This window comes from Rhinoderma darwinii, chromosome 2 (assembly GCF_050947455.1).
Source record: "Rhinoderma darwinii isolate aRhiDar2 chromosome 2, aRhiDar2.hap1, whole genome shotgun sequence".
NCBI lineage: Eukaryota > Metazoa > Chordata > Amphibia > Anura > Rhinodermatidae > Rhinoderma > Rhinoderma darwinii.
Genome location: NC_134688.1, coordinates 92,262,354 through 92,277,941, shown reverse-complemented (window position 1 = coordinate 92,277,941; position 15,588 = coordinate 92,262,354). Strand labels below are relative to the sequence as shown.

The 15,588-nt window shown below is 40.7% G+C and overlaps 1 protein-coding gene across 1 annotated transcript in view; it reads left to right on the top strand.

Moving 5' to 3' along the window:
• Positions 1-336: 336 nt before the first annotated feature.
• The window catches only part of VDR (vitamin D receptor), a 161,521-nt gene continuing 146,269 nt past the window's right edge, over positions 337-15,588 (top strand). Inside the window, exon 1 of the mRNA XM_075850127.1 lies at positions 337-470. The gene's annotated coding sequence lies outside the window, so the exon portion shown is untranslated. The remainder of the gene's footprint in view (positions 471-15,588) is intronic.

Genomic DNA, 15,588 nt, shown 5'->3' with positions numbered 1-15,588 from the left:
TGGCCCAAAGACATTTAACTCTTCACTACAGACATTGCCCACTTTAATGCCCACTGGTCCTGTTTCCAGGATGCTTTCAACTCTATTCTCAGTGCACCTCTGGACGGATCGGAGACCAACTTCAGCATGACAGTGCCCCCGGTGTGTCATCTGTGGCAGTAACATCTACTATAGTAACATACTGCATGTACTTTCTAAGACCTTGAACAATGATTGAAAGAAAGGGTTAATACGTCCAGACCCCGCCCCCTGTGCTGGTGACGGTGTAGTCGGTGAATGGGGCAGTGACGCAGGAAGGACGTACCCGCTCGTCAGCTGTTCTCCTCTCCTCCCACTGCCGGGACATTCCCCTCTCTCCGCCCGCCCGGGGAAACTTGTCACGTCCTTTACTGTGTTTTTTTCCCCGAGTTCCTCTGACTGGAAGCTGCGTGTTCAGACGAGAGCTACAGACCCGGCCGTCCAGCTACAAGGTAACACGCGAACTTGTGTGTGACAGCGGTGACAAGCAGGGGACTGACTGACCGCAGCCTCTCTCTGCCCGGGACTTGCACTGTAGTTGCTCATAAACGCGTCCCATTCACTTCTTCCTACGAGGACTGTGTGAATATGGTGACTGAGGAAAGTCCATGTACTGCGGTGTTTTGTGTGCTCGCTGTGGGTGTAACTAGTGTTGTGTCTGATGGGAGTAGTTGTATATGTTCATGCTCCGTGTCTTCCATATCACAATGTGCTCCTGTCACCCCCTGTTCACACATGCATATCCATTCTGGGGAAATATTCCTATATCCTCTCATTCAACCATGTGCTTCCTCCGCTTGTTGTCGTGAGACAAATCCATACAAATGTCTACCAGATCACCACAATTTAGGATGGATTCACACCTTGACTGACAAAACCGCAAGGTGTGAATAAACCGGTTGAACACTTTTGTTTAATTGAAAATGTTGCAAAATGTTTTATATTGTAGACCACTTTTTTGTCAGAAGATAGTCGGTGGCGGCAGCTTTTCTGTATAGGCGCCTGTTCTACAGACTGAATGGGACACTCGTATACGTGACTAATGCTGATCCGACCAATGACAACTATTGTTATTGATAAATTATGTCAGAAGATTTTGTCCCATTGGTCAGTGTTTTTCAGTTTCCAAATTGTTTATTATTAGAGGGTCATCAATGCGTTCCGTATACATAAACTACATACGAATGGTGCTACGTACTCTGGATTGATCAAACCCCCCGCAACCCCTTTTTCTGACCGTTGCGACTTGTCTGACAATAGGCGGTATGTTTACAAGTTGCACGCTGCACAATTTATTCAGCCTTTTTTTTTTTTCACGAAAAGGTGATCCAACCTGGCATGACTGCGCCATATTCTCGGGAATTATCAGATATGTCGCTAGGTTTTGCTGTGATGGAAAGTAATTGTTAGGGTGGATTCACACACGGCAGATTTAGATGCAGAAATTTCTGCAAATAAACATCAGCTCCATTCATCTGAATGTGGTCGTTTCGGCAGCAGGTGTTTGGATTCCTAAAAGTTACATTCAGATGAATGGAACTGATTTTCAGGCATAGAAATTTCTGCCGCGTGTGACTGGACCCTATGATTTTACATCAGATGGTTGTTGAATAAACACTAAGTAAATACATTGACAACAACAACAACAAAGAAAATGTTCCATCCGATCGGACTGATTTCCATCAGTCAGAATGAATCATTTCGGAGTTACATTTGTTCATTTATGACAGGGCTGACAAGGCATGCTGGGAGATATAGTTCAACGACAACTGGCGGGCCACTCGTTTTACTGGCCACTAATGTATAGTAGTAATTGTATGTTGTTTTTCGTTGTTTGCTATATAATGTTCATCGTATTTCATCATAATGTGTAACTTTTAAAGGGGGTTCAGGTTTTATGTAACTAAAAGTTAACCTGTTTCTGCAACTTTCTAATATGCTTTGTTTAAATTTCTCACCATTTTTGTAAAGTTCTAATTGCTGTCAGTGAATGGAAACATTACCATTTGCACTTTAGGCAGAATTGGTGTGCATTTTACGGCATGATGTGGATTTTCAAATCTACGGCATGTTTTATGTGTGGCAAATTTTTGCTGTGAATTTTACCCTTGGCAATGCAGATGGTAAAATCCATGCCAAAATCTGATGAAAAATGCGCATGTAAAACATGCAGATTTTGGCACAAAGTTTAAGACCATACACGTCTACCGTATGTGAACTTAGCCGTATAGACCTAGTCCTGCTCACTGCGGAGTTTACTACAATTCTATCCAGTCTACAGTTAATTCTGAGAGTCAAACGGCCTGGACTAAAACAACTTTATCTGCGCTCCTCTGTGACGAGAAGGTCTGAACAAGTTCTCATCCTCGGGATGTGAAGAAGAATGTTCCTGTTCTCAGACAGTAAATAGATCTTGAAAATGCTGAGGAATACTTTGCATTTTAATATTAGAAAGTTGGATAACTTTTCATCATTATACAAAGATTAAGCTTTATTCGAATAAAGCAGGAAAACCACTTCAAGAGTTATCTGTTGTATTGAAATGCCTAATAATTGTGATACTGAGCACTCCGAGCTTTAATTCATTACAACATATCCAGTTCTGCTAGTTGCCAGCTCTGGGCATTGGGTATTAGGACTGGCATGAATGCGACTAGCCCATACCTGCATATCTGACATTTAACCTGTTCCATATCATAACTCTGTATTCAAAGGTGATCATATGTAGTTATTACTCCCCATTACAGGGGATTATAACGGAGAAAAAGTTATGACTCTTGGAATGTGACAATAGAAAAGGGGGTAAATAGCATTTATACATTTATTGAACAAGTTGTTAGGGTTCTCGGGATACCTCATATGTATATATTGTTTTGGTATCTTCCAAATAATATTTTAGCAAGCATATTTAGTTTAAAAAAAACAACTTTTTTTTTTTCTTTAACCCGAGATGTTTTTATATATTTCTTTTTTTTCCATAAAGGAATTTTATTTTTTCACATTGTAATATACTAGTGTACACAGATATGTCAGTATATACATTCATATATGCCAGTATATTACGCTGTGTATGTTAAATACCCAGGCAGTTGGTTAGGCATTTATAAATATGCCCTAGCAAATGACTATAGACAGAGAGCCCTAGAGTCCTACAATGAATACAAGCTATGGGCAGAGATTGCGTCACAGAGGATTCACTGTGACGCGTACAGCATCATAGAAGGAGTTAAATAACCGAGATCTCTGCTGTTAGAGAGTAAGTCGCACCTGATCGTGTGCGCACAGCTTGTGTTCCCGCAATCTCAGCACCGTAATAGTATGTCCAATGACAGCGCTACGCACCTTGATGTTAAAGGAGTATTCCCAACGTTTATGCCACATTCACAGGATATGACGTAAATGTGCAAGTCCTAGAGCTCTGGGATACGCATCTAATGTGAAGAACAACGTTCCCCCCCCCCCCCCCAATCCCATCTAGTGAGGCTGCCACAACATCCAGGCGGAGAATGAATGGAGAGTTGAAACACGCGTATGCGTGGTTCTTTCTATTCAGGTCTATGGGAGTTACGGAAACAGCTGAGCAAGCAACATGTTAAAGAGTATCTGTCAGATATTTATGCTTCCTAGTCTGAGGGCAGCATAAAGTAGTGACGGACAAGTTAATGTCAGCGCCTGCGGTCACTTATTAATGTTAATAAATTTATGAGTATTTAGAACGCATAGGAAGAGAAGTGTCAATCAGCGTCTGGAAGGCGAGGGGGTGGATGAATATACTGGGGCGCCCCAAGTATATGTTCTAAATACTCAATAACTACTTAAAGAGGCTCTGTCACCAGAATCTCAAATCCCTATCTCCTATTGCATGTGACCGGCGCTGCAATGTAGATAACAGTAACGTTTTTTTTTGTTTTTTTTAAACCGTTCATTTTTGGCCAAGTTATGGCCATTTTTATATATATGCAAATGAGCTTTGAAATGGACAATTGGGCGTTTTTTTTTCGTTATGTCCAACTGGGCGTGTGTTTTTAACTGGGCGTGTTTACGTGTATGACGCTGACCAATCAGTGACCAGCCCGCGTCATACACTCCTCTCCATTCATTTACACAGCAGCGATGTGCAGCCACATAAACAGAGATTAACGTTACTGCAGTGTCCTGATAATGAATACACATGACCTCCAGCCTGGACTTCATGTGTATTCACAATCCTGACACTTCTGAATCTTTTCTGTGAGGTTCCAGCAAGCCACTCGTAATCTCGCGAGATTACGGAGGTAAACGAGATTTCTTTTCCCTTGCTGGAAATCTCAAAGAAGTCAGAAGTGTCAGGATTCTGAATACACATGACGTCCAGGCTGGATGATCATGTGTATTCATTATCAGGACACTTGATTAACGTTAATCTCTGTGTATGTGGCTGCACATCGCTGCTGTGTAAATCAATGCAGAGGAGTGTATGACACTGACTGGTCACTGATTGGTCAGCGTCATACACGTAAACACGCCCAGTTAAAAACACAATACACGCCCAGTTGGACATAACGAAAAAAAAAACGCTCAATTGTCCATTTCAAAGCTCATTTGCATATATATATATAAATAGCTCATAACTTGGCCAAAAATGAACGTTTAAAAAAAACAAAAAAAAAAACGTTCCTGTTCTCTACATTGCAGCGCCGATCACATGCAATAGGAGATAGGGATTTGAGAATCTGGTGACAGAGCCTCTTTAAGTGCACCACACACATCCCCCTTTACATGAAATCATCATTTAAAAACAGTATTTTGTGTTTTACTTGGGTTATCTTTTTCTATTATTAGAAGTAGTCTGATGATCTAAACAATTCAAGTGGGACAAATGCAAAAATAGAAGAGATTTGGAAGGGGGAAAATACTTTATCACACCACTGTATATAGAATGTATGTAATGAATTTTCATTAATTTGGTTAGCAGATTTTGGGCAGATTAGCTCCCTCTACATATACATACCTCATCCATGGTTAGGTAAACAACACTAGCTGCCCTTGTAAACAGTGTTTCTGCTTTTGGGAACCGAATAACTAGAACTTACAGTTGTGTGCAGATGTTTATGTACCCTTACTCTGCCGCCATGTGCCTATGAATCATTGAGTGAAGCAAGATTGCAAAATCTCTACACTAGAAAACTATTTTCTTCCCACTTTCTATTGTTCCTATCTTGAAAGATCTGAACTACCAGAATTAGATGGAAATAAGACTAAAAGGGGGAGGGTACATTTTGGACTATTAATAATTGATCTAACATGGATTTCCAGAACAGGATCTACCTACGGTTAACAAACTGTTTTCTTATTGACCGTCCCTTAAATTTTGCCAGTTTAGTCCATATTGCCTGCATGGTAAACCGTTTACACTATTGCCTTATTTTTTCATGGATTGGGTTTATCACAGTCCAGAAAACTCTGTATTGGCATTTTTATGTATCATAATGTGAGGCTTTGTGTTGCTGGTCGCTTCTGTTGGTGGAGTATTAATGCAAAAAGCCAACGTCAGGAAATTCTGATATTAATGTAAATAGAGATTTTGTAACTACACAATTATAACAGGATTATGCTGGGCACCAAGGGAAGAATGTTTAACTTTATTATGGTTTTTGATTTTGTATTCTATTCACTCCTGGTTTAAAAGGGTTGTCTCATTAGGACATCAAAGACTCCGTACGGCTATCTGGCTTCCTGAAGCTTCTCCCATTAATAACCGCTCACTAATAACTGTTTCGGCATCTATCCTGATGGGACATACCCTGTATTTTGTCTAACGTGTGCATCAATATTGTAGGGGCTTATAAACATTTTATTAGTTGACTTTTATTAAAAGTTTTGCTCAGTTTTTCCGATACAGCTTCTATGTATTTTCTATACGTGGAAACTGAGCTGATTCCCTTAGTTCAGCTGAACCTGCGTCGGTGTGTTCTGTTCTGCTTCGTCAGAGAAGCAGAGCAAGAAAATAACGGAAGCAACGGTTCCATTGCACAACAGATACTGCCGACGGAACTCATTGACTAATGGATTCCGTCGGGTTGTCCGTGATTTTACCGGAAACAGTAGTGCAGCATGCGGCACTATTGTTTCCGGTAATCCCTGCGGGATCCGCAACAGAGGCCCCCTCATGGAGCCTCCAACGCAAATGTGAACAGGGCTTACACACGGTACAACTATAATATCGAATACCTCTAACCGCCCAGCGTGCAGGATCACCTCTCCATGCCCGATGTTAGATCGGGTGAAAGAGTATAACTGAACTGACACTAAGTATTGAAAAGTATTATATCAAGTGACTAGATTTAATAAACTTTAATAAAAAGTCTCCTCTTAACACCCACAAATATTAAAGTCAACTTTATTATTTATATCGCATGGCGTAAAAAAAGAAAACGGTGGCGGATTTTTTTTTATATTTTAATATATACCCCACAAAGAATTTTGAAAGATCAGTCCATCAATTTCCATGTATCCAATAAAAACTAAATTTCGTCCCGCTAAAATAAGCCCTCATATGGCTACGTCATCAGAAAAACAAAAAAAGTTATGGCACTCGGATTTTGGAGACACAAAAATTACTTTTTCTATAAAATATGTTTTTATGGCGCAAAAGTACTAAAATACAAATTTGGTATCGCCAAACTGGTGCTCCTGCAGAGCAAAGTTAACGTTATTTTTACCGCGTGGTAAACAGAAGAAAGAAACACAAAAATAAAATAAAAAGACCACTCCTCTTTACCTGCTCCAATTGTTTTCTGTCCCTCTGGAATGTGTGGAAGCCATTCCTGCTGGCGTCGTGCAGTGATCCATGTTATGGAACATATCCTGTCCTCTCTTTGTCCGGTGGGCTGTCCTGGTTTTTGGGCGAGAGAGCTGGTGCAGAGAATGAGGGATCCAGGTGGCAGTGGCATAACCCTCTTTGTTCTAGGTGTAAGACAAGTGTTTATAGGCAGCCCCGGGCTCTCTTTCGGTCCCCACTGTTATGGTTGACCGCACCTGGATCTGGCTGCACGCGCAGTGTATTGCAGACTAGGGAATACCCTCTGGGGCCAGGGAATCCCTCACCTTCCACCCAATTGCCTTGATGTACTCCTGGTTGTGTGCTGCATCGTTGATGTGGGATGAGAAGGTTTTTCATTGGAGGTCAGTATTGGAAGCCCCGCCTCTTCCCTGTATTGGCGTATAATCTGAATTCTGTGCTAGTACAGAGTATTTGGTATTAGCGGTCATGTCTTTACCTTCTGATTCTAGTGATCTCAAAAGTTTGTGATCCCTGCAGAGCCCCCGGGCCTGGTATGTCCCCTCCTCCCCCTCCAATTGAATTGTGTTTGGTTAGACATCAAGGACCAGATGTTTCAAGGTCTAGGTGAGAGAAGCAAAAGATAATTTCTGGTACATACATAAAAATGTAAAAAAGCTAATCGCTAAAGAATGGAAGGACCCAGAGAAAATAAATGCGATTCAAAGAACCTTGAAGTGCAGGTATCTGTTTCCGGAAGAGGACTTATAGCTTTGAGGGGGTTGAAGTTGGTGCTCTCCGCTTTCTTAAGTTCCCAGTTTGAGGCAATTGCAGAGATTCCTCTTGAATTCTTTGCCTATAAGACTACCTTATTATGGTCTGTAACCACTGCAAGAAGAGTTATAGAAAATAGGATTCTTCTCGGATGTCGTCGTTTTTTGTTTTTTTTTCCTTCCTAAAGTTGTTTCAAAATGTAATTGCCAGTCGGAGGTCTCCTTTCCTTCTGCGGCATTTCATTCTCAGAAAAAGAATAAGGATTCCACATGTTGGATGTTCGTAGATGTGTCCTGACTAATCTTCAGAAATCTGATCAACTCAGAAAATCGAGACAAGTCTCCTTCTAGGGGCCTAAAGGCCCACTCCACCAGGGCCATTGCCACTTCCCGATCTGAGTGTGCTTCTTTATCCACAGATATGTCAAGCAAATCTATTGACCTTTTTTAAAATGCCACAACTTGTATGTTGTCAAATCAGGACTCATCCTTTGAAGTCTTATCAGTGACCGTCGCTACATTTTATTTTTTCCTGATATTCCTCCTGTCAGTGCTGGTGTGGAGGTGCTAGGAAAAGATAATTACACTCACAAGTAATTTGATTTTCTGTTCACCACCACAACAGCACAGCGTTTTTCACACCCACTTTTCTTCTTTTTTGCCTGTCTGTTCTTTCACTAAACTTTATTTGTTACGCATCTATTAATGCCCTATGTTACTAAGTGGAGCAGTTAAAGAGCAGGCGTCTTATTTTGAGCTTTCATGTTTCCAGTACCTAGGGAGGCGGAGAGATCTTTCTGTCAGTGTGTTGTGGAGGTTAACAGAAAAATTAGCAGTGAATGAAATGATCTCTTATGTACCCAAAAATGGTGCCATTGAAAAATGCTTGTCCCGCAAGAAAACATTCCCTTACACAGCTGCATCGACGGAAAAGTCGTATTTTTCTTAGGATTCTACAGTTAAAAAAATTAAAGCTCCTTGCTCGTTAAGGCCCAAATTAGGCCGGTGCTTAAGAGGTTAAATAGTGTCACTTTTTTATAGGTGTTTTTGAAGTTCTATTTAGAAGTCTTTGGAGAAAAATGCATGAAAAACACCCTACCTTCAGCATGCTGCGTTTTGATAAAAACACCACTGATCCCAAGAATGGCACTAAAACACAAGCCAAAACGCTTTGTAGAGATTTTTTTTTATATTTTGCTAAAAACATCTTAATACCTATACCAATCCAGGCCAAAAAGAGCATAATAGTCGTCCACGTATATCAATACATAGAAATAGTATATCAATACATAGAAATTCTTTATTTGAAATAGCATAAAAAACAGATTGGCCATCAAGACCAAAAAAAAATAAAAAAATTTAAAATAATGTGGCGCTTGGGGGACCACAGTACGTACAGTCATGAATAACAATAAGTGATTATACATAGCCACCCATAGACTTCTAAGGGGGCTGTGCGGCCTGGAGAACGGCCCGAAATAGGGCAAGATCAATTCTTTGGCGGCCAGGTTTTCTGTGCCGTCAAAAAATCGGCTGTGTGAATAGCCCAATTTGGGGTCTATTGTTCCTACCGCGGCCGTCACACGACCGAGAATCCCGGTCGTGTGAATAGGGTCTTAACACCACAGATAACACACAGTGATAACTCTGAGTACAGATAATGTAGTAGATGCACCTACAGAAATATATACACATACAGATACATATATAGGCACTTAGACGCACATACTGGAACTTGCACACACAGAGACACACAGACAAATGGGGGCACAAACAGACAAACTGAGCACTCATCTCCTTCCTCACACTATTCCTGCAGGTCGGGCTGTGGGCGGCGCTAACTGTGCCTCATACACCGTGTCTTTGCCAAATCTATATATGATTCTGATTCATGATTGTACATACTGTGGTTTCCCAACTGCTGTATTTTTGAGTCTTCATGGTCAATCTGTTTTTATTCTATTTCAAATAAATGGTACAAATTGTGTGCTTGAAGTTATTTTGAATTGGAAATGAATATGTCTACACATAGGTTTATAGGTATTATCCCAACATACACCTGCCCACAAAAAACCACCACTGAATGCTATGTGTGAAAGCTCCGTAAGGGTGTAAAAGCAGATTTCCTAGAACAACTTCTTTAAACTCTTTCCCACATTTGGATGTACTATTATGTCCTAATTACAGTGTTACGTTATAATAGTACGTCCATTGGATAGCTGACGTTCAGCTACAACTCGATTGTTTAACCCTTTAGATGACGCGGTCAATAGCTATGTGATCATGGGGAGCAGATTGGTTGCTATAGCAGCCAGGTGCCTAACAAAGGTCCTCAAGCCTGCCATGACTATATGGATTGGTATACTGAGTATACGAAAGCATTATAATAGCAATCAAACGATCACATTGTGAAACACAATTGTTATCGTCCTACTATGGTACCCTACATAAGGGCAGCATATTATGGGCACGGGCCCACTCTCCTATTCGCTAAAACGGCAAAAAAGAGTATTGTTCTGCTTGGCTAAAAGGAGCGATCAAACAATACATCAGACTCCTAGTTATAAGTCTGGTGTATTCATGAGGGGAGCGCTTGCCCTGCCCTCAGTGATTGATGGACTGCTGTTTATACTGATACTCAGCAGCCAGCCTTCAATCACTGGCAAAAGGGGCAAGGAGAGAATGAATACACTGTACTTAAGTTAATCAATTAGTCTAAAAGTTAATCAAAAAGTCCTATCAAAAAAATACGACATCCTGCAAAAAGTAAGCTGTCGTACAGCCACGTTGATGAAAAACTGCGAAAGTTATGGCTCTTCGAAGGCGGCAATGTAAAAACTATTTTTTTGTACATTGCATTTATTGTAAAAAAATAAATAAAAAAAATATACGTTTGTGTTATTACCGTAATAGTACTGAATAAAGTTAACCTGTTGTTTATGCCTCACTGTGTGAAGCAGAAAAAAAAAACAATGTTGGAATTGCTATTTTTCCCCCAAAATAGCTAATAAAAGTTAATAACTTATATGTACCCCAAAACAATACTATTTAAAAATACAACTCGTCCTACAAAAAAATAAGCCGTTATACAGCTACGTCGACGATATAAAAATAAAGTTATGGCTGTCAGAATGCGGCAATGCAAAAACTGTATGTAACATAATTCCGTACATTTCTTTCAAAGATAACTTACAAATTTGCTTTGTTTCTTTTATAACTACTTAAAAGAAATAATTGGGATGTTATACTTATGTATTCTTCATTTAAAATTCAGTGTAATGGAAATACAGAGAGGTGTCTGAATTTCCAACCCATTGCTCTCATTTCATGGCTATCATCATTAACCGATAATGGCAGTAAATTGACTTTTGTTACATTATGGGGCATGTGGAGAATGCACAAATGTCAAATAGAGCATTTATTTTTCTTATATAAGCTGTACTTTTAAAGTTTGTTTAACTGGAAGCGGTATTCGGAAGTATTCGTATTTCTATGAATTATGAATAAAGGTACTTTAAATGAAAGTGTATAACTTTCAGTAGTTTGACAGAATATGTTCACTTCTTTTAGCACCAATTTACAGTCGATACATAAATTTAATCTACATAATAAGTTGGGAAACTATTTAAATACATTGCATTACTTATCTTGTACTTATCTTATACTGATATCTTGTACTGATCCTGAGTTACAGCCTGTTTAATAGTCCAGAGCTGTATTCATAATTCTATTAGTTGCGGTTGTCGAGCTTGTTTTATCCAGGGTAAGGCCAAGTTCACACGTACAGTGCTGTGAAAAAGTATTTAACCAATTTCTTCTATTTTTCTATTTTCTTTAGTAGCTAAAGGGGAAATTTTGTTTTTCACATAGGGAAGGGTGACCTGTAACCTGTAATCCCGAGGTCATGCATCATATCGGTTGCCTTCCTTCCCATAAATAGTTTGAATGAGTTACGGTTTTATCATTTGTACCTCACCCGATGAAGGGGCCAGTCCAGCCCCCGAGATGCGTTGTTTTCCTTATGCAAATAAAATATCATTTTTGGACTACATTTTGGAAAACTGGTCGTTTATTCCTGAACGGACATTAGAACCTACAGTCTCCGGCTGCACCAGGGTGATTATCCGGTTGTTTTCTACTCCCCATCTTGTGTTTTCCGGTTTGTAGTGTTTTTAAGGTCTCTGGCATTTTTATCAAAACACAGGTGTGCATATGTATGTATGTATGTGTGTGTGTGTGTATGTATGTATGTGTGTGTGTGTGTATATATATATATATATATATATATATATATATATATATATATTCTTTTTTTTTTTTCTTCATAGGCCTCTCAATACAATTTTAACAGGTTCCCGACCGCTGGCCGTAAATATACGGCCAGCGGTCAGGGTCTCTAAAGTCCGGCGTATAGTATATATACGGCCGCACTTCAGAGACTGTGCACGCGCGATCGCGTGCACACAGCTCTATGCCCTGGCTGTTGCTAACAGCCATGGGCACTGGGCAGAATGTCAGGGGTCAATCTTTTGGCCCCTGAACATGTGATCGCTGTGACAACCAATCACAGCGATCACAAGCATTTCTGCATAGAAAACAGTGTGCACGAGATCGCGTGCACACAGCCCTGTGCCCTCGCTGTTACCAACAGCTCTGGGCACTGGGCAGAGTATCAGGGACCAATCTGATGGTCCCTGAACATGTGGTCGCTGTGACAACCAATCACAGCGATCACATGCATTCCTGCTTATAAAACAGTGTGCACGCGATCGCGTGCGCACAGCCCTGTGCCCTCGCTGTTCCCAACAGCTCTGGGCACTGGGCAGAGTATCAGGGACCAATCTGATGGTCCCTGAACATGTGGTCGCTGTGAAAATCACAGCGACCACATTTGTTTTATTTTTACTTTTCTGGCAGTAAATCTCCTGCCTCTTTTCTTCTCCTCAAATATTGTTTCAGTTTGAGGAGAAAAAGAGACTCGGGAGAATTGCTGCCAGAAGATTACAGTGAAAAAAAAACAAACAGTTACACTATAAAACATTCTCTGTATAGATAGATTTCTATCTATCTATACAATCTATCTATCCATCTATCTTTTTTTCTATCTATCTACCTTTCTTTCTTTTATTCTATTAGAATAGGCAGGTAGGGAGTATATAATTATATATATATCCACATATATATAATATATATAGCAATAGCGGTTTATTTTTTTGTTAGCGGTAGTGTAGATATATATAGCAGTTAGGCCCCATGCACACGACAGCAAAAAACCTCCGTTTTTGCGGACCGCAACTGCGGTCCGCAAAAACTGAGCCATTCACTTTCATTGAACGCTGACACCTTTCAGTAGCACTACGGAAGGGTGTCAGTGCCGTGGAAATGTTCCGGGAATTATGGAACATGTCCGTTCTTTCGCATTTTGCGGGCCGTGCTCCCATACTTTGTATGGGAGCACGGCCCGAAAATGCGGCTGTCAGTCAGCGGCCGGCCGTGCCCGCGATCGCGGACAGCAATTGCGGGCACGGTCGTGTGCATGGGGCCTTAGTTTGTGTGTTTTATAAAAAAAATAAAAAAATAAAATTTGTTTAGTTAGTGTTAGTGTTAGTTACGTTATGGCGAGGAAGTTGTTTAGCGCCGAGGAGGCATACGCCATGCTGTGGTCTGAGTCGGAGACCGCATCAGAGATGGCGTCCGAGATGGAACCTGTTTTAGGTAGTGACGATGACAGCGTCACTTCAGGTTCATCTTCAGGGGACGTTGTCCCTGATGCAGTCGAAACTGCAGAACATGAAAGCGCAGGGCCAAGTAGCGCTGTAGCACGGGACAGCCTGGTCCCTCCAGTCCAGGCTCTTGTATGGGCACCTGCCCCATCTTTTGGGCCTAGAATCCACGGATTTACGACCACTCCTGGCATAACCGTGGACAATACAAATTTTGTCCAAATGGATTACTTCCATTTATTTATAACGGACGACATCCTAAATCAGATTGTCCACGAAACAAATTTATATGCCACGCAATATATAAGGCAGAAACCTTCATCCACCCATGCCAGAGATTGGACGCCCACCAATTTGCAGGAATTAAAAAAAAATTTGGGGCTCACCCTAAATATGGGTATTGTCAAAAAGCCCTCCATTAGGTCTTACTGGTCAACAAGACCCGCCCAAGCCACCCCAGTATATTCTGCAGTAATGCCCAGGTCTCGTTATGAGACAATAATGAGGTTCCTCCACTTCAATGACAACGCACAGGCCCCCCCAAGTACCGATGCAAACCGGGATCGGTTGTTCAAAATAAGACCGCTAATAAATTCCCTGAATAATTTATTTCTGCAACTCTACACCCCTGAGCAGAATGTAAGTGTGGACGAGCAGATATTTTGGAAGTGTTATAGAAACTCTGTTGAGTTTTGTAAAACCAGCTTTGAAAAAAAGCGATATGTGAAATAATCTTCTTCTATCCTCCGCCCTCCTACATCTCTATGTGATAAATAAGGCCACATATTTGGTATCCCCGTGCACGGGAGAAGTGGCAGAATGTGAACGGAGATTAATTTTGACCGTGGTCTATACCGTGTGTGAAAAATGCTGGTATAAACTGACGCATTTGCTAAAAAAATGCTAATTTTATTTTGTTCCATCTTATTCAAGAAACTTTCAGAAGAAAACTGGACTGTCTAAAAATATGATAAACCCCTTGAAGAAAACCTTGTGGGGTCTACTTGTGTGAATGAAGTCATTTATGGGGTGTTTCTAATGTTTCAGCAGCATTACACCCCCCAGAAAACAGTATGCGGCTATAAAGTCAAGTGCAGAATTCCTGGACCGAAAAGGCCAAAAAGCCTCCTTTTATGCCAAGCCCTGGCACATGCCCGCACAGTGAATAAGGCACACATATTTGGTATCCCCATGCACGGGAGAAGTGGAAGAACGTGAAAGGAGATGAATTTTGGCCGTGGTCCATACCGTGTGTGAAAAATACTAGCCTAAACTGACGCATTTGCTAAAAAAGTGCTGATTTTATTTTGTTCCATCTTATTCAAGAAACTTTCAGAAGAAAACTGGACTTGCTAAAAATATGATAAACCCCTTGAAGGAAACCTTGTGGGGTCTACTTGTGTGAACGAAGTCATTTATGGGGTGTTTCCAATGTTTGAGCAGCATTAGGCCCCCCAGAAAACAGTATGCGGCTATAAAATCAAGTGCAGAATTCCTGGACCGAAAAGGCCAAAAAGCCTCTTTTTATGCCAAGCCCTGGCACATCCCCATGAATAAAGCACACATATTTGGTATCCCCATGCACGGGAGAAGAGGAAGAATGTGAAATGCGATGAATTTTGTCCGTGGTCCATTTTGTGTGTGAAAAAGCTAGCATAAACTGACGCATTTGTTAAAAAAAAAAGCTAATTTTATTTTGTTCCATCTTATTCAAGAAACTTTCAGAAGAAAACTGGACTGTCTAAAAATATGATAAACCCCTTGAAGGAAACCTTGTGGGGTCTACTTGTGTGAATGAAGTCATTTATGGGGTGTTTCTAATGTTTCAGCAGCATTAGGCCCCCCAGAAAACAGTATACGGCTAAAAATCAAATGCAAAATTCCTGGACCGAAAAGGCCAAAAAGCCTCCTTTTATGCCAAGCCCTGGCACATGCCCGCACAGTGAATAAGGCTCACATATTTGGTATCCCCATGCACGGGAGAAGTGGAAGAATGTGAAAGGAGATTAATTTTGGCCGTGGTTCATACCGTGTGTGAAAAATGCTAGCATAAACCGACGCAATTGTTAAATTCTTGCATTTTTTTCCAATTTTGCCCACTTTAGAGAAAAAAAAAAAAATGATATATACTGACAAATGCCACTAAAACAAAGCCCTATCTGTCCTTTAAAAAGAGTGTAAAATTCAAAGATGAACTTTATTCACCTGCTGAGTTATAGTCATCTAAAGAAGCGCATAGCAAAATTGTGAAATTTGCTCTGGTCATTTAGCTGTAAAACAGCCTAGTCCTTAACCGGTTAAGGGAATGTGTCAC